The sequence below is a fragment of the Rhamphochromis sp. 'chilingali' genome (genome assembly GCF_963969265.1).
Source record: "Rhamphochromis sp. 'chilingali' genome assembly, chromosome: 9".
NCBI lineage: Eukaryota > Metazoa > Chordata > Actinopteri > Cichliformes > Cichlidae > Rhamphochromis > Rhamphochromis sp. 'chilingali'.
In genome coordinates, this window is record NC_137936.1 from 13,364,477 (window position 1) to 13,384,732 (window position 20,256).

At 41.8% G+C, this 20,256-nt stretch overlaps 1 long non-coding RNA gene across 1 annotated transcript; it reads left to right on the plus strand.

The window, feature by feature from the left end:
* The first annotated feature begins 4,345 nt into the window (after nucleotides 1-4,345).
* LOC308403185 lies at nucleotides 4,346-9,085 on the plus strand. The gene is made up of 3 exons (XR_013972873.1): nucleotides 4,346-5,936; nucleotides 6,597-7,293; nucleotides 7,713-9,085. It is a non-coding gene; the product is annotated as an uncharacterized lncRNA (long non-coding RNA).
* Nucleotides 9,086-20,256: the final 11,171 nt, after the last annotated feature.

The following is a 20,256-nucleotide window of genomic DNA, read 5'->3' on the forward strand; positions in this document are numbered from 1 at the left end:
TCTAGCATGATTTCTATCAGTCAGTCTTAAATCTGCTTGTCTCACCTAACTATTGAGAAGCCCTTCTAATTCCAATATCTGCATGGAAGTGACAGCGCTGTCACACCTAGACTCGCTATCACCTCTTATCAGTCTCATGTTAATCAGAGTCCCCTGCGTCAGTTGATTTCATACCCCCACATGTGCAGTTGGAGACCTGGCTGCCTGCAGAGTGTGACAGGTGGATCTGATAAAGTCACAGAACATTTGATCTGGATTTGGTGCAGCCTTCAATCCTCAGGTGGAAAGGAAGCTCCATTTTTTTCACTCTTTAGTGATTAAGGAGGATACCTCAGTCACAACTGGTGATCTCCCCCTGATCTCATAACTCGCTGCGTACTTAAATAGCACCAGCTGGCCCCAGTCCTATGGAAAACATAATTCTAATAACAATCTTAACTTCAAAACACTAAGAATGTTAAGACTTTCCCATTTGTTTTTATCACGCTATGTGTTGCTATGGAGCAAAGTCTTACATTCACAGTAGTTGCACACTTACCCGACACACTGAGGCATCAGTTTTTCTACTGTTCTTTGAATAAATATCCCAGCGTATAAGTCAGCCATCTTCCATTATTCACATGGATAACAGTTCCTTCTCCAGCTGTCTGCCATACTCTGCTCTCCCCTCTGTCTCCCCCGTTTCTTTTCCTTCTCCACCTGCTCCGCTGCACTACAGACAACTGAAGACGAGGCAGGACTGCGCACTGTCTGCCAGAGAGCTCTCCAACAGCAGAGATTCAGAGGGGCGAGAGGGAGAGAGAGAGCGAGAGCGCGAGAGGAGGGGCCGTGCAAGTGGATGTCAGCAGTGATATCAAGCGTAGGGAGAGGGGAATGGTTTGGATGTAATTACACAGGCCTCCTGCTGCAGACAGGAGGAGGGGGTGTGAAGGTTGTTACGGGGAACAAGCAAAGCTGCCTGTCAGACAAAACAATGACTTCTGCCTTGCATCGCAGTTCACAGTATGGCCAAACAAATAATTTCAGCTGTCAAAAGCAGGAAACTGGGAATCAAACAAGGAGAAGCTAAATTAAGACTCAATCATAGACATGGTTTGTGGAACTCCGAGCACAATGCTCATAACTAATCTTCTAATTGAGGGCCCGGTGGCGCCTGTGTCTGGCAGCCTCGCCTCTGTCAGTGTGCCCCAGGGCAGATGTGGCTACAATGTAGCTTGCTATCGCCAGTGTGTGAATGTGTGTGTGAATGGGTGAATGACTGAATGTAGTGTAAAGCGCTTTGGGGTCCTATGGACTAGAAAAGCGCTATACAAATGCAGGCCATTTACCAAAGTGTCCAGCAGCACCTTGTCCACTTTGATCCTACAAGTGTCCCTGACCCCGTGGAGTGTAATAGTGATCCATTTATGTTTTTTTAATATGATTTACTCCAAGTGGAAAAAAAATAAACTTTTAAGTCAGAACATATGTTCTCTTCTTTTGCAGCTTATCTCAATACTACAATCAAAGTGTCAACATATCACTGCGGTTGAAAGTTCCTGTAAGTAACAGTATCATATGAGCTGCATTAACACAGAGATGTAGTCAAGACTACTAAATATCTGAATAAGCAGAGTGAGACAATCAGTAATGCAGCATTTGTGGCGCACACAGCATACCCTCATGTAACAAGACACCAAACGAGGAGATCGTGTTCTGTTGCAAAAACAGGTTTCTGCTGCAGATTCGGTCAAATTGTTCTGTCCCGTGATCTTTTATTGTTCAGGTTACTCCAAGTTTGACACGTTTGAGGTCAGTGTGGTGTATTAAGAAGTATTTATAGCAATGTATGATGGGTTTACTTGATTAAACTTGTCTGATTACAGCCAATTCTGGTCGATAGAATCGTAATGTTACAGTTTGCTGTGGATGACTAAGCGCACGTTAACGTTAACACATTTCAGTCAGACTAATATAAAAGAATCCGTCCTCTGTTTTCATGGCTCACTGTCAGAAGCTAGAGACACTAGAGCATTTAGCTTGAGGCCCCTCTGCAGGACAAAAGAATAATGACAGGGCAAACAAATGTGATTACTGCTGGCTTTAGGGTGCTGCTTTGGACCTGTGTTGCAAAAGGAATTGTGGAGTCATTGTCAGATTTTACCATGCTTACAAAAGCATCTGCATTGTGCAGTAACTGATTTCGTATCTATTTTCTGTTTGCTTTTCTGTATACTGTTGGTGATTCACCTGATTAGGACCCAGTATGTTGAAAATGTTATGGCTTTTCAGTCTACAAGGTGTTGTTTTCAGTGTGTGGACAATACGCACTTGTCCTATTATTGGCTTCTCTTTCAAACAACATGCCGCATATTGTCAGATTAAATATTTGTGCCTTGTAATTTACAGATCTAATTTTAGTCTTGCTGTTGCGCTTTTAAACATCACGACATGTAGTTCGTAAGGCTTTCAATTTCTGCTGACTGTTGTCCAGATAGCAGTGCGCTGTGCTGCACAATCTTGAGAACTGTTTAGGAGAGATAAGGTTGTATAACGTTCTCTGTGTCTTTCACGCTGACCTGCAGTGTGGCTTTTCCACCTCTGTTTAATGCGCATTTGTATTTCATGGTTCAGTGGGGTTACCGTTCTATTTTAAGTTTTCATTTAATTTAACGAAATACCCAAAAAAGCACAGTTATCCTTAAATAAGGTGTTCATGAAGTCAATGTTTCAGTCGTATGCCGCTTCCTGAATGTACTGAAAGTTTGACTTTGTCTGTGGTGTGTCTCATTTTTTTCAGCAGTCAAGCAGTGTAAGATTTAAGTATTTTAAAATGTACTTCTATCACTTTGGTGTGCCACTTTTTATGTGTAATGTATGCAATACATCGTCGTGTTTGTCTCTGAATAGAAGTTACAGTCTTTATGGTTGCCTTTGCATGCTAATTTTTGTAATTTCCTGGAGCACAGATACTTGGGGGCCGCTGTAGCAGCGCACCGAGCCGAAACACGCCCACACGTAGAGTTGATTAACATAACTTATCAGAATGGAACTGTAAGGCTGCAGGACGTGCAGTTCACACAAACAATCTGTTTTCAAACTGGCTGCACTTTTTAATTCAGTGAAGTCGTGCTAGTCTAAGCCTGCATTTGCCTTTGTGTAGAGTGTGATGACGTAGCAGAGATACAGGACAGCCAAGCACACTGTGACCAGGAGATATTTTATTTTGTATTCTTATGATCACAGTTATAATTAGAAGTATCAATCATTAATCATTTACCATTGTGGAATCTGATGACAGTATAATCTTTGGTTTATATCTATGGTAATCTGAGTAAAGATTAATGTATGCAGGTTATCATCATTGTAATCAAGTCTCAAATGGTATCCACAGCATTGTATTCACCGTCCATAACTGGAGGGTCCAGCAGGACCTTGTTCTAATTCATTTGCAGGCCTACATCAGAACATGCACATAGAGAGTTATGTAAACACGCACGTTCACCCTTATTTACACAGGGAGGTCATGTCAGGACATTCTCTAGTTGGACACACAGGCTCACAGAACTGCACAACATGACATGTCACACACTTGTTTTTCTCTAAAGTATCATCTGATGTTTGTATAAGGAGAACTTTGGACTATGGGGAGACTGTTATCATTTCCAGTAAGGTCTAACTGTGTGATGTCATCATGGGTTATATAAGGATGGGAAACGGTCCACTCTTTGGAGATCTGTGGCTGTACGCTTGTCTTCCCATGCTTCTCTTTTAGAAGTGTGTAATAAAATCACTATTCTTGTCACCTACACGGACTCGGCTGTTTTTCCTTCTTACCCAAACTGAACCAGACGTAACAACTTGGTGCCGAAACTCCGGTTGGGGGAGAGGGGAGCTTGCAGCTATCGTGTGGGTGACAAACAGGGGCGAAGGCCAGCAGCCTATCTGAGTGACGCTAGGCGACATAAGAAAGGTGAGTGCCACCTGTTGATTTTTATCCAAAGGCGCTATATTGGAAGTTAAAACTAAATTTAATTAAATAATATTCACTCAGTCTGGGTTTCTGGTGTTTGTCCATAGTGATTTGTTTTGGGTAATTTGTGTTTAAAGTTTGGGGAACATTTGACTGATAAAATTTATTGCTGTTCATTGTGGGAGCGAATTTTAAGAGGTTTAAGAGGTTATATGAGGTTAAAATAATACGGTTTAAGGTGTGTGGAAACCGATGTGGGTGGCTGGATGCCAGCAGTCACCTGGTTAGTGTAGGGTATTTGGTTTAATCGATTAGCAGAGACGCGGTCTCGGGCGTCAGGTAATTAAACGGGGGGGCTGAGAGCTCACTGTGAGGCTTTTAAAACAAGTAAATTTATTTAGGACTGGAGACGCGGTCTCCTAGGAATGTAGTTCGTCCAGCAGGTGGCACTGACCCCTAATCGCGGACGCGTGGTTAGGTTTTAGCCCGGAGTTGGCCTTCCGCGGGGATTCGGACTCCCGTCAAAAAAGGCTAGACAATCAATGGGTGATTGTCTTATACTGCATTTTTTGATCGACAGGGTCGCGGACCCGGCCGTGACCTTTTAACGTGGCTGCCTTGTGAGTTTTAAGTATAGCTGAAGGCGTGGGTTTGATACTAGCGCCAGAGGTGGAGCTCCTTTCCAGCTGCGGGAAACGGTTATAAATTAAGTAGGATTTAGTAATGTGACCGTTTTCAAGGCGGCGTACTTGAAACGTGTAATTGATCAGCAAGGCTAGGCCTGGGCTATAGGTGCTTTTAAATTAGTCAAAAAGTTAGGTGTAACCTCTTCTGGCATAGGACGTCTATGCGGGCCCGTGTGTAAATAGATTATAAATTACCTGTGTGTGTAAATAAGTTGTATAAATCTGTTAGATCTGAAACTCCGGCTAAAAACTTCATCTCTAGAAAAACTCTTTTCTCTTCTCTCCCTCTTTCTCTCAGTTGGGATTCTGTGTGTGTATGTGTGCTGGAGAAAAAAGAAAAAAAAAAAAAAAAAAAGGAAAAGGGTCTCTCTCTCTCTGTCTCTGTGAGAGAAAAAAGGTGGGGGCCGAGGGAGCCCGCGGGGCCGAGCGGGTCCGCGGGAGCGAGCGTGTATGCTGTATAGAGGAGAATGAGGAAGAAGGGAGTGAGAAGGAGCGAGTGAAAAGAGTAACCGAGTGTTTGGTGATTTTTTTATTATTTCAGAGGCTCTGGGTAAGAGTTTTGACTATATTGATTTAATTCTGTGGTTTTGGAGTTGGTGACTTTAGCTGTGAGAGTTGTGAAAAGAGCAGGTTTTTCTTTTGTTGTGATGTTAAGTATAAATTCAATAGACTGTGAGTAATCGGTGTTTTTCTGCCTATTGTGCTGCGTGGAAGACACAGAAGTGTAGAAATGTTTGTGGTTTATCTTTGTTTGACGTTTTATATAGAGTTGGTTGATTCAGGGTGATTTCTCCCGTTTAAGGGAGGAGTTGGATTGTGGTTATGTTAAAGCTTTGCTGTAGGGGTATGAGTGTGAATTTGTGCTGGCTTCACATGTTTAAATGGATGCATAGAAGTTTGTGAGTGAGAAATTGTTATGGTGGGGTTTAAAGTTAGTAAAGAGTTAAATCAACCCTCCTCAAGAGTTCAATAATTTAGGCAGTTATGTTTATACGAATATTAAATGTATGTTTAGTGTCCTCATACAGGTGTTTTTTCTTAACCTGGAAACCTGAGTACGGCAGCAGAAGACAGGCCAAGCTTTGGCTAAAAATTCACGGCTGGACACCAGAGTTGTCCCCACCCCTCCCGGAAAAAGAGAGAATGAAGTTTTAGGCAGGTTTTTCTCGCAGAACTGCTCTGGGTGCTGTGTCCCTGAATCTCACCAGTGTTAACCTCTGGCGGAAGACATGGAGAAAAGGAAAAGATGTTCCTGGTAAATGACTGAAACAAATAAAACCACACACAACCAGAGAAAGGTATGAGAAGTGTGAGGAACAGACACATGTGCGTGTTAGAGAAATGCCTCATTTGAAAAAAGTTAAATTAACCCATACACTGCATTTCGTTGCCCTGTACCTGTGCATGTGCAATGACAATAAAGTTGAATTCTATTCTATTCTATTCTATATACAGACGTAACAGACGCACCCATACATGCAATGAAGAAACAGCTTACATACATGTGCACGTACATGCAAGGTTAAAGTAGCGACACTTAACATACACCTGTTTTTAAATGATATAGTTTATACATTACTGACAAATAAACTCTCTGGGTTGCAGGACAACAACTTAACTTCAAAAGAAAAGATACTGGTCTGATGATTAAGTGAGGACACGACAAATTTAGTGGTTAAAAGGGTCGAATTGGGACATGTTTTGTTGATTGTTTAAGACAAAGGACTACTGAATGGTAGAAAATTCCTTTTTAGGTTTCTAAACAGGATCTTAAGAACTTTAACACGTACCTTTGTTGTCCTGTCAACTTGAGGGGTTATGAGTTGATTATATGGTGAGAAAAAACAAAAAAGGGGGGAGAGGAGACCCCGTTGTTTCTCCCCTCTCTGGATAACACAGCCAACACAACATCATTTTCCTGTTCGCCTGTTTTGTTTTGTTTTTGTTTTTTCTGAAAGCCGAAGCTGACCTGGACTCCTACCCTCCCCTCTACCATCGTTGCCCTCTCCGCGACCATCTTTGACCCTTTGACCCCTGAAGGCCACAGCAGCTGGACTCACAACAACAACTTGAGGATGTCAACAGTGCTGCAAAAAAGCGATCTCATGCAGCAGAGACGGAGAGCACTAAACCTAAAGCCCGTTTCACTACACGGGGGAAATTCCCAGACTGCGTCAGCTGACAGAGCTGTGACGAGACGCGCATTAAGCCCGGAGGAAAAGGGAGGGTGAGCAAAAGAATGCTGACCTCTGAGAAGAGCCGAACAGCAGAGCTGCAGAAGGCCGTGGAGCAAAGTAAAGACAACATAAATAGACTCCGATCTGACGTGGAAGGAAAAGACTCTGAGGTTTTTGCCAGAAATTGAGCATGGCTCCGGAGGAGCTGGCTGCTAATTGAACTCATCAGTCAGACTTGGAGTCCCACATACAGGACTTGAAATCAGGCGGAAGCTTGCTGGAGCAGGAGGTCGTCAGACTTGACGCAAAGCTCCAACAGCAGGAGCAAGCCCTGAAGGAGCTACAGAAGCAAAAGGGTCAAGTTACAAGGAGAAGATGCAGGCAGCTGCAACAACGGATGCAAACAGACCCAAAGAGGAGGGCAGGACCCCAGGGCATGCTTCAGGCCGCTGGTTTACCTAAACGACAGAATAGGAAGGTGATGAACACAAACATACACCAACACACAAACACACACATGAACACTTATGCACTCGTTGAGGGAGTGAAAACTGATACATACCCATGCACCAAAATCAAAATGTTGATTTAATTCACTAAGAAGTGACACACAATGCTCCAGCTGCTGCAATGAAGAATGCTTCACTGACAAAGGCTCAATGCTGCACACAACAAATTCAAATACAGAATCTGTTACAATAATAAGCCCAGAGGGCATTTGTGTGGTCTGGGGAGCAGAGTCCGGAGCGGTTTGGTTATGAAAACGATGCCTGTGCGAGATATCTGGGGCTTAAGGCCTCGACTCAATTGTTTACTGTACACTAAAAAGAAAAGAAAACAGTCTGAGCAGTGGTGCAGAGTGAAAACGATGAATTAACAGTGTGAGTTTTATTTCAGAGCGCCACATCATTGGGATGGAGATTTAATAAAAGGAGGAACACACGGACAAAGAAGAAGAGAAAGGGGGGGCAGCCCTTGAACACGATTGCCTGAGGTATTAAAGTTCTGTACTAAATTCTGGTTTCCAGTGTGAGAAAAGTCACGCAGTGCCAGTAGTAGAGCTAGGTTGAGTGATGATTCTAAATTACTGTAAGTAAATCATCGTACACCCGTTCAAGTTTCATGATAACGGGGATCTAGACTTTGTTGAACTCTAGGCAATTTGAACAGCTAAGATTTGAGTGACCAAGTAGCAGTTGAATAAAAGTCATTGAATAAGTGTTGAAATAAACTGGCAGAATTAAGAGAATTAAAACATTTCAAGAGCTCAAATTACTTAATATGGAAACGGTTCTATTTTGTTTCATGAACGCAAAACATATAGGTTTAGGAATAGGAAAAGGTTGAGGTGGTGTTGTGCTGGCACAGTTTGTTCCCAGGTAGCGCTGTGATTAATACATACATTTATGTCATCACATGCAGCGATTCCACTTATATTTAACTGTGGTGATTGTAGTGTTGTGTGTGCTTTGGCCTTTGTTAGATTTGTATTGTTGATTGTCATTTATGCTTAGAAATATTTACTTATATATGCTTAGAGTTTTGTAATTAGTTGTAGATTGGTAGAGGTTTTGATCCTTGATAGTCTGCAAACTTTGTGTGTATTAGACAGCACTTTGGGAGCATGAGAGGTCATACCGTGTCTTATTGTTTTATGGTAGGATTAACGTAGTTGCGTCTGTTCTAGTCTAAGTGCTCTTTGTTTAGATGAACTGCAGGACTTCCTCACCATGTTATCTAGGATAAACCATCTAGGGGGAGGGGGAGGCTACCCTCTTCCTGACCAAGGATGTTTGACCCTTCGATCAGCAGTCCACACACACACACACACACACACACACACAGGCAAGGTACTCTTTGTGTGTATGTAGACGTCATATGTTAATGAACTTATGCATATTCATGTAACCTCAATAAAAGAACAGTGGTACGGGAGAACGGACGAGAGCAACTGGGGTCAAGCGAAGGAACGGTGCCTGTCCGGTTCTCTCCCGTGCACGAGAAACATGAAGAAGCTTGCCTACTTGTGTCTTGCTTTGCAGTGTAATTATATTGCCTTCAACGTTCCAGCGGATGGGTTCAAGCTACAAACCTATCAGCCTTTTTAACATTGCAGGGTTTCCCTTAGAGCCCGTTTTACTAAATTCCACCTAGTTAGGTTCAAATATGCCCCTTCACAACTTTAACCCTGAATGTTAAAAAAATTATGCTTACCCAGTAGTACTGTACAATAGTACATTATAAATCTTTGCTTTGAGTAGCAATTTGACTTCTCACACTCACACTTGGTTGTGATTCTGTTTTACGATGGAGACATATAACACTGGCTGCTTCATCAATATCACATTTACAGTAGTGATGGTGATTTTGAAAATAAAAACTTAAACTAGAAATGTTGCCAATGAGGTGCAATGTTGTGCTTTTCTACTTTATAATGGTGTTTAGTTCTCAAGATTAATCGTGACCTTGCCTGTATAGCTGCATGCAATTCATACGTCCAGCTGTGAAAGTAATATATATAAATGAATGAATTTGTTCTCGTTAGATTGCTGTGGGTGATCATACAGACATGAGGATGACAGACTAATTGGAGGGAGTTTGTGTCTAAAAATGGGCTATGTGCACAATATCCTTATAACAGGTGAACAATGGCTGCATGTTGATTTACTTGAACAAGCCTGTGGTGAGCGGATCAAATGTAAACACTGGTTCAGTCAAAGGATACAGTTCAAGGAAATCTGAACTTTTGTACAGGGGAGTTAATGTGCTAAAGACCACAAAGTTGTTTCATCTTAACTGCTTGCCCAGGTAATAAACACAGTTTAAATCTATTACTTGACCATTAGGTTGTACGGTTGCCATAAAAAGTTTTCCGTGTGGTGGAATTTAGCATCTAACTGCACGTACGTCACACATGGTAAATGTCAACAGCCATTGTTTGTGTTCTGTGTGATCACAGTTTTCATGCACAGGACAAATTGCAGCACGTCAGAAAAAAAGTTTTTGGTTTGTGCTTAAAGTATAATTTTTTTTTTTAATTAGTCTCAGTTGGAAAAAAAATTGCAGGCCCATAAAAAATGAACAAAAAAATGACAATAGTATAAAAAAATGTTGACCCAAACATTTTTTTCAGCACCATTTCATAAGCCTGAGCGCATTACATTATTAAATTCTTACATAACAGGGTAATCATCTCTCTCAACAACCATCCACCTAAACTACCATTAGCATCTGTAATGATCAGGACTTGGGAGTGCTTCACGAGGCCAAAGTCATTGTCGGCATAAGCAGCATCATTGTTGACGTGGGTGTCTTTGAGCTCCCCTATTAACACAGCAGACTTCTACAAATACAGGCTGACATTTTCTCAAACGACTGCAAATGTATTTTATCAAATGTGCTGACCTTCAGCGTCAACAAATTCAATTTCATTGTTAGTCAGTTAGCATTAAATGTAACGACGATGGCGTTCAAGGTAGCACTCTTCAGATATTATGGATTGTATTCAGGGTAAAGATGAGGTCAGGCCCCCAACTTTACTCTTGTGTTTGATGCTCACACACTGTCCCCGACAACATTTCCAGAAGGTAAAACTATAGCTATAAAAACCCACTGGACCTTAAATAGAGCACAGCTAACAGGCAGTCTAAGCTGTCTGGTCAAACCAGTGGAGGGTTTCACAGTGAAAGCATCACAGCAAAAATAGAGCTGCGAGAGAAATGGATATTAAAGTTCATGATCCAAATGTATCTGAAATAGGCTACTGTGTCTATTTGTTATCTATCTAGCTTATGCCATTTACCCCAAAGCATGTGACCTAATGGAATTTTTTTTTAAATTGAGGCAAAAGTCTTTAATTCTGAGAAACAATATACATTTTGAAAATTAACAACAGTACCCATTTTTTCACCCATCCATCAGTCCCATTCTTTGGAACACAATAGAAATAATTAATTATAATCATAATTAATCAGATTTGACAGTCATTCACCGTCACTAAAAGGAAGAACTGATTTGGTTTTGGTTGTCAAGGGTCAACAAAACACTTTCTTGGTAATAACACAAGAATTAATTAATATCACAAATGTCCGATAGGATAAACATGGTGACATTTCATATTGAAAAGGCCATCAGTTCCATCATAATGTTTGTAAAAACTCTGTAACCCAGAAAACAGATGGAAATCTCCCATTTTACCTATCCTATAGATGCATGTGGTAAGCAGTAATATTTAGGTCAGCTGTGGTGTTTAAACAATGGTAATTGGCATTCAGGTGCCCCAGAAAGTAACCCCCACACAATTACATGACAGTACCAGCCTGAACTGTTGATACAAGCCATGATGGATCCATTGTCTCATGTTGTTTTACCCTAATTGTGAGCCTGCCATCCACATATTGTGGCAGAAATTGAGACTCATCAAGCTAGGAAACATTTTTCCAGTCTTCTGTTATTCAGTTCTGGTGAGCCTGTGTGAACTGTAGCTTCAGTTTCCTGTTCTTAGCTGACAGGAGTGGCACACAGTGTGCTCTTCTGCTGCTGTAGCTGATCTGCTTCGAGGTTCAACATGTTGTACATTCAGAGACGCTCTTCTGATTCTTTACTTTTGTGCTGATCCCAGCAGATCAGCACTTTCTGAAATAGTCAGACGATATTAAATTCCAGTCATCATTAAACTATATGTGACTAAGCGGACATGAATTCAACCTGACTGGCTGGCAGATGCATGGTAGAAATTCTAGTCTTAGTATGAAAAAAGAAGAAAGGACCTTTTCGTTTTTGAATATCAGGTATCTAAATGCATATCACTCTTTCTCTGCTTGCACAGCATCGTTCCCACAGTGATCCTATTTCATTTATTCCAACTAGATCAAACCGCTGCCGGATAGGAGGAATGTGTCATGCGATATGTACACATGAAGGGTCTATGCAGTGCTAATGGAAGCGACTTGTTTGAGTGGCCTATTTATGCGCACCTCGCATGAGTCATGGAGTGCTCTCCAAATTTACCGGCTGTAATGCGGCCAACAACACAACAGTACAGCTTCATGATGAATTATTGATGTGAATGCAAGCTGAAAAATAATATGATTCACTATTCTTGTGCAGAAGAATAAAAGCAGCGCGCTCACAAAGATGGAAGTCATAATCTCTTTTTGAGGCAACATGAAACATATAAATGGAAACTATTTTAATTAATTGTGCATGTGTGAAATTTTCTTCGGCACATATTATGGTCGTCATTTTCCTGTCACAAAGTCTGTCTTGATCCTTGATAATCTTACAAAGTGCTTTTCAAGTCGCCTTATCCCCGCGCTCATTTTATCTTTTTTTTTTCCATCCCGTCCTTTCGCGTTTTGCTTTGGTGTGACATCAAAGAGGTTGCACTACAATCACGCTGCATTTCTCTTTCAAGTAAAGGGAGATAATAGAACAAGATTACTGCCAAAAGTGATTTGTTAAGTGCATTAGAATAACTGCTGAAACTTGGCAGCGGGCCTGTTACATCAGAGGGACTGCTATGAATTGCACCTGCAAGTAGGAGATAGGTTTGAAAGAAGAAGAAGAAAAAACACTGCATAACTGCAAACCAAATTGCAAACTGCAGATTTTAGTTTCTCTATATGTGGAGCATGTATGTGTAATACGTCTCTCCCTGGGGACCAGGGAAAGCATCATTACCCTGCAGATAGCTGTGCAATATATGAAAACAGTCTGAAAGGCTTGTTTTTCAGTAGCAACAAGAAAACAGTTATGAGTCATGAGTTGAGACTGAAATGGACGTACAGGATCATGACTCTCCCGCTTAAACCCATCTGAATCATCCCTTTATTCCCTCCCACCTTTAGGCCACTTTATGTTGCTTCATGAAAGGATGAGTTTTGTTTGACCATGTGAGAGGCTGAGCAATCTGCCACACAGAGGGCAGATCTGCTATATTTAGCTGGGCATATGCTGCGACATATCAAACTACAGGGAAAAGTCCCGGCATGGAAGGTCGTAGTTCAAGGCTCAAGTTGTGAACTTGAGGCTGTGCAGGTCTGTATAAATACTTTGAATTGTGTGTATTCAGGGTAAATTATTGAAAAGCGATAGGTCGTAGGGTCTAACAGGGTGCAGACATAGAGATCTCAAATGCATGTAACATGATGCTTGGTTTGAGTTTACTTTTATGTGATTGTAATGCCAAATTTTACTCAGTCGTGACAGACCACACAGGAAGGAACGCAACTGCAGCAATAGCTCTTCAGTCAACAAGACAGAATAATTAAAGTGGCAAGAAATGTCTGGAACTGATTTTAATACACATATATTTTTAAAAATGCATTTAGGCAGCAGGCTCGTGCGAACACAGCTGAAGAAAAAGAGTAAACACCAAATGCCAAATATTCTAACATCCAGTCCAAATATGGGGCAAGTCCCCCCAAAATATTACAAGATACTTTATTTCCCATTGTGTAGTATCTTCAGGAGTTCTCTCATCAGACCCTTGCTGTCTGGTAAATGCAAGCAACTTTTAAACCTCACAGCCTAAGTTTGTAACACATCTTTAAGTCTCATGCAAAAAAAAAAATACAATAAAAAAACAGCAATTGTAGATAATCATAAACACGAGGCACAAAGTCAGGGATATAACTTGTAATATAATTTTTCCAGCATTGGTTTACATTTATATTAACTGCTGTGTTTATAATCAATCATCACACTAGGCAAATAAAGCTACAGAAGCAGAACTTGTGACTGGATTTGATTTCACAATTGTGTGTTTTAACATTTCTGTCATCAGAGGAAAAATTAATTTATTCTTCTTATGAATTATTTATTCTTCCAAAAGTCTCTGTGTGAACCATGGTGGCCGCCGATACGCTGCACTGCGATACACATATTTCACATGCTCTTTGTAACTGCTACAGGAATGAAAATAACATTTGTTTGTTTACACAATCATTTTCATAATAATTCCAGGTTTGATGCACAGCAGGGGATTATCTATAAATACAGTGAAGCTAATTAAGACACTCTGTGTTCTTAAAAAGGTCAATTGGGCTTCTACCTCGGAGAGATACATTTGTAAGTTATACTCTACACGCCTAAATTATTTTCATATTTCATTGTTATCAGTTGTTGTCTTTTCAGATTCTTTATCCACCATTGTGGTTTAACATAACTGGTTTTATTATCATTAAAGAAGGCATTACGTTCAGGATCTTTATCACTCGAGCTATGAGCAACAGTAAACAGTGGATTGTTTACACCTTTGTGGAAAGCTGCCTTTTGCAATCAAATCTGGAAAGACATTAGTCACTGAAGTCTACATGCCCACCAGATTTTACATTCACTGATTTTTTGTAAGGAACAACATAGACAGTAAAGTAAGCACTGTACAGGCTAAAGTAAACATGAGGTGAGTCTGAATCCTTTCGTTGGCACCTGAGCTCGTAATGAGTCTTCAACTCTCTGCTCTCTCTGCATCCACTGCACTAAAAATCCATCTGCAACACAAAGTACATTAAATGAATGACTAATTTTTCTATATTATATGTAGTGGTGAATAGTCAGTAGTGGCAAGTCTCCCATGTACAATTAAATCTATATATTATATTTATTCGATATGCATTACATGTTGTACACTGCTCCAAAAATTAAAGGTACACTCTGTAATCAGAGTATTGATCTGGTCAGTTAAGTAACAGAAGCTTTTGTTAATTAGTTTCAGCTGCTTTGATGTTAATTAAATTAACAGCAGGTACACAACAGGGACAACAGTCAAAACAGGATTTTTTTTATTACTAAACAAATATGTTGGACTGCTTTCTTCCATTTGCACAACATCTCTAAAATTAGAAATATCCCGTCTCAGAGTGACGCTGAAAAACTTCATGCATTTATTACTTCCAGGCTGGACTACTGTAATTTTTTATTATCAAGATGTCCTAAAAACTCCCTGAAAGCCTTCAGCTAATCCAAAATGCTGCAGTAAAAGTACTGACAGGGACTAGAAAGAGAGAGCAGATTTCTCCTGTTTTGGCTTCCCTTCATTGGCTTCCTGTTAAATCCAGAATTCAAAATCCTGCTCCTCACATACAAGGTCGTAAATATTTAGGCCCCATCTTGTCTTAATGACCTTGTAGTACCATATCACCCTATTAGAGCACTTCGCTCTCGCTCTGCAGGCCTACTTGTTGTTCCTAGAGTATTTAAAAGTAGAATGGGAGGGAGAGCCTTCAGTTTTCAGGCCCCTCTTCCGTGGAACCAGCTTCCAGTTTGGATTCGGGAGACAGACACTATCTCTACTTTTAAGATTAGGCTTAAAACTTTCCTTTTTGATAAAGCATATAGTTAGGGCTGGACCAGGTGACCCTGAATCCTCCCTTAGTTATGCTGCCATAGGTGTAGGCTGCTGGGGGATTCCCATGATGCACTGAGTATTTCTTCTTCAGTCACCTTTCTCACTCACTATGTGTTTATACACCTCTCTGCATTGAATCATACTTGTTATTAATTTCTGTCTTTCTTCCACAGCATGTCTTTTGTGCCCTCTTTCTCCCCTCACCTCAACCAGTCGGAGCAGATGGCCCCGCCCCTCCCTGAGCCTGGTTCTGCTAGAGGTTTCTTCCTGTTAAAAGGGAGTTTTTCCTTCCCACTGTGGCCAAAGCGCTTGCTCATAGGCGATCGTATAATTGTTGGGTTTTTCTCTGTATGTACTATTGTAGGGTCCACCTTACAATATAATGCACCTTTAGGCGCCTTCAGCATAGCCTCAAAAGCTTGGAGGAGAATCCAGGAGAGCTGGACCGGGCTGTAGAAGGTCCTTAGCCCGTCAGCAGGAGTAACTGCTCGATTGTGCAAGAAGAAACAGAATGAGGACTACAGAATGACCTCCAGCAGCCCACTGGTGTGAATATCTCTGACCAAACAATCAGAAACAGTTGTCATGAGGGTGGCTTGAGGGCCTGACGTCCTCTAGTGGGCCCTGTGCTCACTGCCCAATATCATGAAGCACACCTGGCATTTAGCCTAAAATACTGGAATTGCCAGGTTCACCACTGGCGCCGTGTGCTTTTCACAGATTAGAGCAGGTTTACCCTGAGCACATGTGACAGACATGAAAGGGTCTGGAGAAGCCTTGAAAAATGTTATGCTGCCTGTAACAATTTTCAGCATAAGTAGTTTGGTGGTGGGTCAGTGATGGAGGCATATCCATCAAGGGACACGCAGACTTCTACAGACTATGCAACGGCATCCTGACTGCCATTAGGTATCAGGATGAAATGCTTGGACACATTTCAGACCTTATACTGGTGCAGTGTTTTGGGTTCCTCCTGGTGTATGATAATGCCCAGGCTCATATGGTGAGAGTATGCAGGCAGTTCCCTGGAAGGAATTGATACCACTAACTGGCCACCACACTTGCCTGATCTAAATCCAACAGATCACCTCTGGGACATTATGTTTCAGACAATCCAGTGCCACCAGATTGCATCTCAAATCAAATCAAATCAAATCACTTTTTATTGTCACATCACATGTGCAGGCACACTGGCACAGCACATGCGAGTGAAATTCTTGTGTGCGAGCCCCACAAGCAACAGAGATGTGCAAACACAACAACACAAACGAGCAAAATACAAGAATGGCCAACCTGAAACTAATAAATATATGTACAATATATAATAGTGTATGCATTTCTGGATGTGTATACTAAATATTTTCCTACGTGTGTGTGTGTGTGTGTGTGTGTGTGTGTGTGTGTGTGTGTGTGTGTGTGTGTGTGTGTGTGTGTGTGTGTGTGTATACACATTTTTACAAATTAAATAGTAAAAAAATAAAATAAAATAATAATAATAATAATAATAATAAAATATATAAAATATACAGAGTTGAATATGTGCAAAACAAGTGGCATTTATATACAGTGTGGAGTGCATAATGTTGAAGTTCCAGTAGTGAAGCTGAGGTGTCTATGACGTGTTCAGCAGTCTGATGGCCTGATGGAAAAAGTTGTCTCTCAGTCTGCTGGTACGGGACCGGATGCTGCAGAACCTCCTTCCTGATGGAAGCAGTCTGAACAGTTTATGGCTGGGGTGACTGGAGTCCTTGATGATCCTCCCCGCTTTCCTCAGGCAGCGCTTCCTGTAGATGTCTTGGAGGGAGGGAAGCTCACCTCCAATTATCCGTTCAGAGCACCGCACTACTCGCTGGAGAGCTTTGCAGTTGTAGGCGGTGCTGTTGCCATACCAGGTGGTGATGCATCCAGTGAGGATGCTCTCAATGGCACAGTGATAGAAGGTCCTGAGGATGCGGGGGCTCATGCCGAATCTTTTCAGTCTCCTGAGAAAGAAGAGGCGCTGCTGGGCCTTCTTCACTGTTTTGTTTGTGTGTACTGACCACGTAAGATCCTCAGCCAGGTGTACGCCAAGGAACCGGAAGCTGCTCACTCTCTCCACAGCAGCGCCGTTGATGGTGATGGGGGTGTGTACTTCTCTGCACCTCCGGAAGTCCACTATCAACTCCTTTGTCTTTGCGACGTTGAGGGTGAGATGGTTGTCTTGACACCAGTGGGTCAGGGCGCTGACCTCCTCCCTGTAAGCCGTCTCATCACCGTTGGTGATAAGACCCACCACTGTAGTGTCGTCCGCAAACTTCACAATGATGTTGGAGCTGTTAGTGGCTGTGCAGTCGTAGGTGTAGAGTGAGTACAGGAGAGGGCTCAGTACACACCCCTGTGGAGCACCAGTGTTCAGTGTGATGGGGGATGAGGTGATGCTGCCCAGTCTGACCACCTGGCGTCTGTCAGACAGGAAGCTAAGGATCCAGCTGCAGAGGGAGCTGCTCAGTCCTAGATCCTGCAGTTTCCTGTCCAGCTTCGAGGGAACGATGGTATTGAATGCTGAGCTGTAATCTACAAACAGCATCCTCACATACGTGTCTCTCTTCTCCAGGTGTGACAGGGCAGTGTGTAGTGTCAGGGCTATGGCATCATCAGTGGACCTGTTGTGGCGGTATGCAAACTGTAGAGGGTCCAGTGAGTCGGGTAGTGCAGAGCAGATGAAGTCCCTGACCAGCTTCTCGAAGCATTTGCTTACGATGGGGGTCAGGGCTACAGGTCGCCAGTCGTTCAATGAGGAGATGGTGGAGGATTTGGGTACAGGGACGATGGTGGCCATTTTGAAGCAGACTGCATCTCAGACTGTCCACAGTTTCAGTGATGTCCTAATCCAGATCTTCCAATCTCATTAGAAGCATGCCCTGATGTTATCAGGCACGCATACAAGCACATGGGGGGCTACACGAGCTACTCAGTACCATCAAACGATGTGGCGTCCTTTTATTCCTAACACATTAGATCTAAGTGTTCCTTTAAATTTTTTTGAGCAGTGTATATTATATATATTTAATGTGACCTTTTACGCTGTAATATTAAGGTTCCAATAAAAGATTAGGCTTGTATTTGTCACCCTCATTCAAGTCAAGTCAAAAATCATTGACTTGACTTTCACTAATACGCATGACAATAATAATAGTACTAACATAACTCATGAAATTAGCTATGTGTAGGGTCATGTCTCAAGTTATAGTTGCAATATTCCAATATAAAGTTTTTAGAAATTCACTTGAGAAGTTTTTATGAGTGGCAACAGTGCTGAGGCTGTCTTACTGTGGTAAAATGAACAGTGCAGGAGATGGCGATGATGAGAAGCCCGATGATGACTGAGGCAATAGCCACGTAGAGCGCGTTCCTGCCCAGCCGCCTGGAGCCTTCGTAGTCTCCGCTGTAGTAACTGTTTCTAGACTGGAAGAGAGAAATCACTGTAAAGAGTAAAAACTCACCGGCAAATCTGCTAAAAACACAAAATGTGGTACGCAGAGCTCTCTGAAAAGTCTATGAAAAAAGTTTAATCAGTGGTTTTGTTTTTTGTTTTGTTTTTATTTGCCAAGTGAAAGTTTATTTCCATCAACAGGCAGCATGAAAATGTAATTTTCCAAAGCGGAAGATGAAGTAAGTTTGTTTGATGGGCAGAGCAGGTGTCTGTGTGACTGGGTTACATCTTAGGGTCCAGCACATCAGAACACTGTGTAAGCGTTACATTTAAAGCAGCCTGGACAAGAACATGTTTCATTTCTCTCTGACTCATTATTTCCTTAATATTAGAGCACAGAGCATGCATAGTCTAACACAGAGGCGTGGGCAATTCATTCTCCCAAGGGGCCACGTGACACACTGGAACTGTTGTGGAAGACCAGAGCAATAAGCTGAACTCTGCTCAATATTTATCTCTTTATAAACTGCTACTGGTAAGAGTAGATGCTACTATCAGTCGTTAGCTGTGGGCTCTTGGGAAAATTAATTGCCCGCCCATGGTCTGACATGATATTAAAACCCCATCAAGTTTTATTGTTTAGACTTACCATGATAGAGAAGACCAAAGCCACAATGTTGACGGGGTATGCAGGACAAAAGCATGTAAAAATGGTCAAACAAAGGTAGCTTTGAAGAGGAGGTGGTAGTTCCTCTACATAACCACTGTCGAAAAATTTGCTCCCACTTAAGGAGCTCTTTAACTGTGGATTTAGCACTCCAAGTGCCATCGAATCTGACAGCAAGAGGTGAAAAACCGAAATTTAAAAATGTTACAGAGAAAACAGAAGCTAAAAGAGTGTTCTAAATACAGCAGGAGGGCGTTTAAGTCTAACTTTTAACTTTGGAAAAAAATAATGAAACCAACAGCTTAAAACTCAGCTTGAAAAGTCTGGTCTTGTATACCGGGTCTAATCCTTCCTCAAAGCTGGGAAAAAATGAAGTTTGTAGGGAGAGAAGGCGAAGCAGAGCTGGGAGAGGATCACTAACCCTGCTGGCCTCCATCCAGAACTCTGACCCTGATAGAAGTGTGAGGGATCAGACTGTTTACCACTGCTGGCAGCCCACACAAACATAGTCACTGCACTGCAAGATGGATTCATGTTCTTAGCACAGCACGACACATGCATGGAACTTCTGATGAAACAATGCACCCTGTTTTTTAGTTTGTCGGGTTAAAGACTGTGAAAATTATGAATATGGGAACAAGTCCTTCAGGCATATTCACTGTATTTGTTTACTCTGTCAACTCTATCCATGCAGTTTTGGTGAAAGTTCTGTTGTTAAATTTGCTACCGAAGGGAAGTCTATGAATACTTCAACCCACCAAAATTGGGAGGACTTTCATAGACTACAGGTAAAAGTGGATGCAGACTTCTTGCAAGACTTCTTGTTGTTTCGTTCAGTACAGGAGTCTTTGTGGTGGGTCAAAATGTAACTTTATTATTCTGCACTTGTAGTTCTATCAAGTGTGACAAGATACCCAACACCACTGGCTGAAATGTAGCCCCAAACCATGACAGAGCCTCCACCATGCTTGACAGATTTTCATGCCAGTTGTTTTTTCTCTGTTTTCCTTCC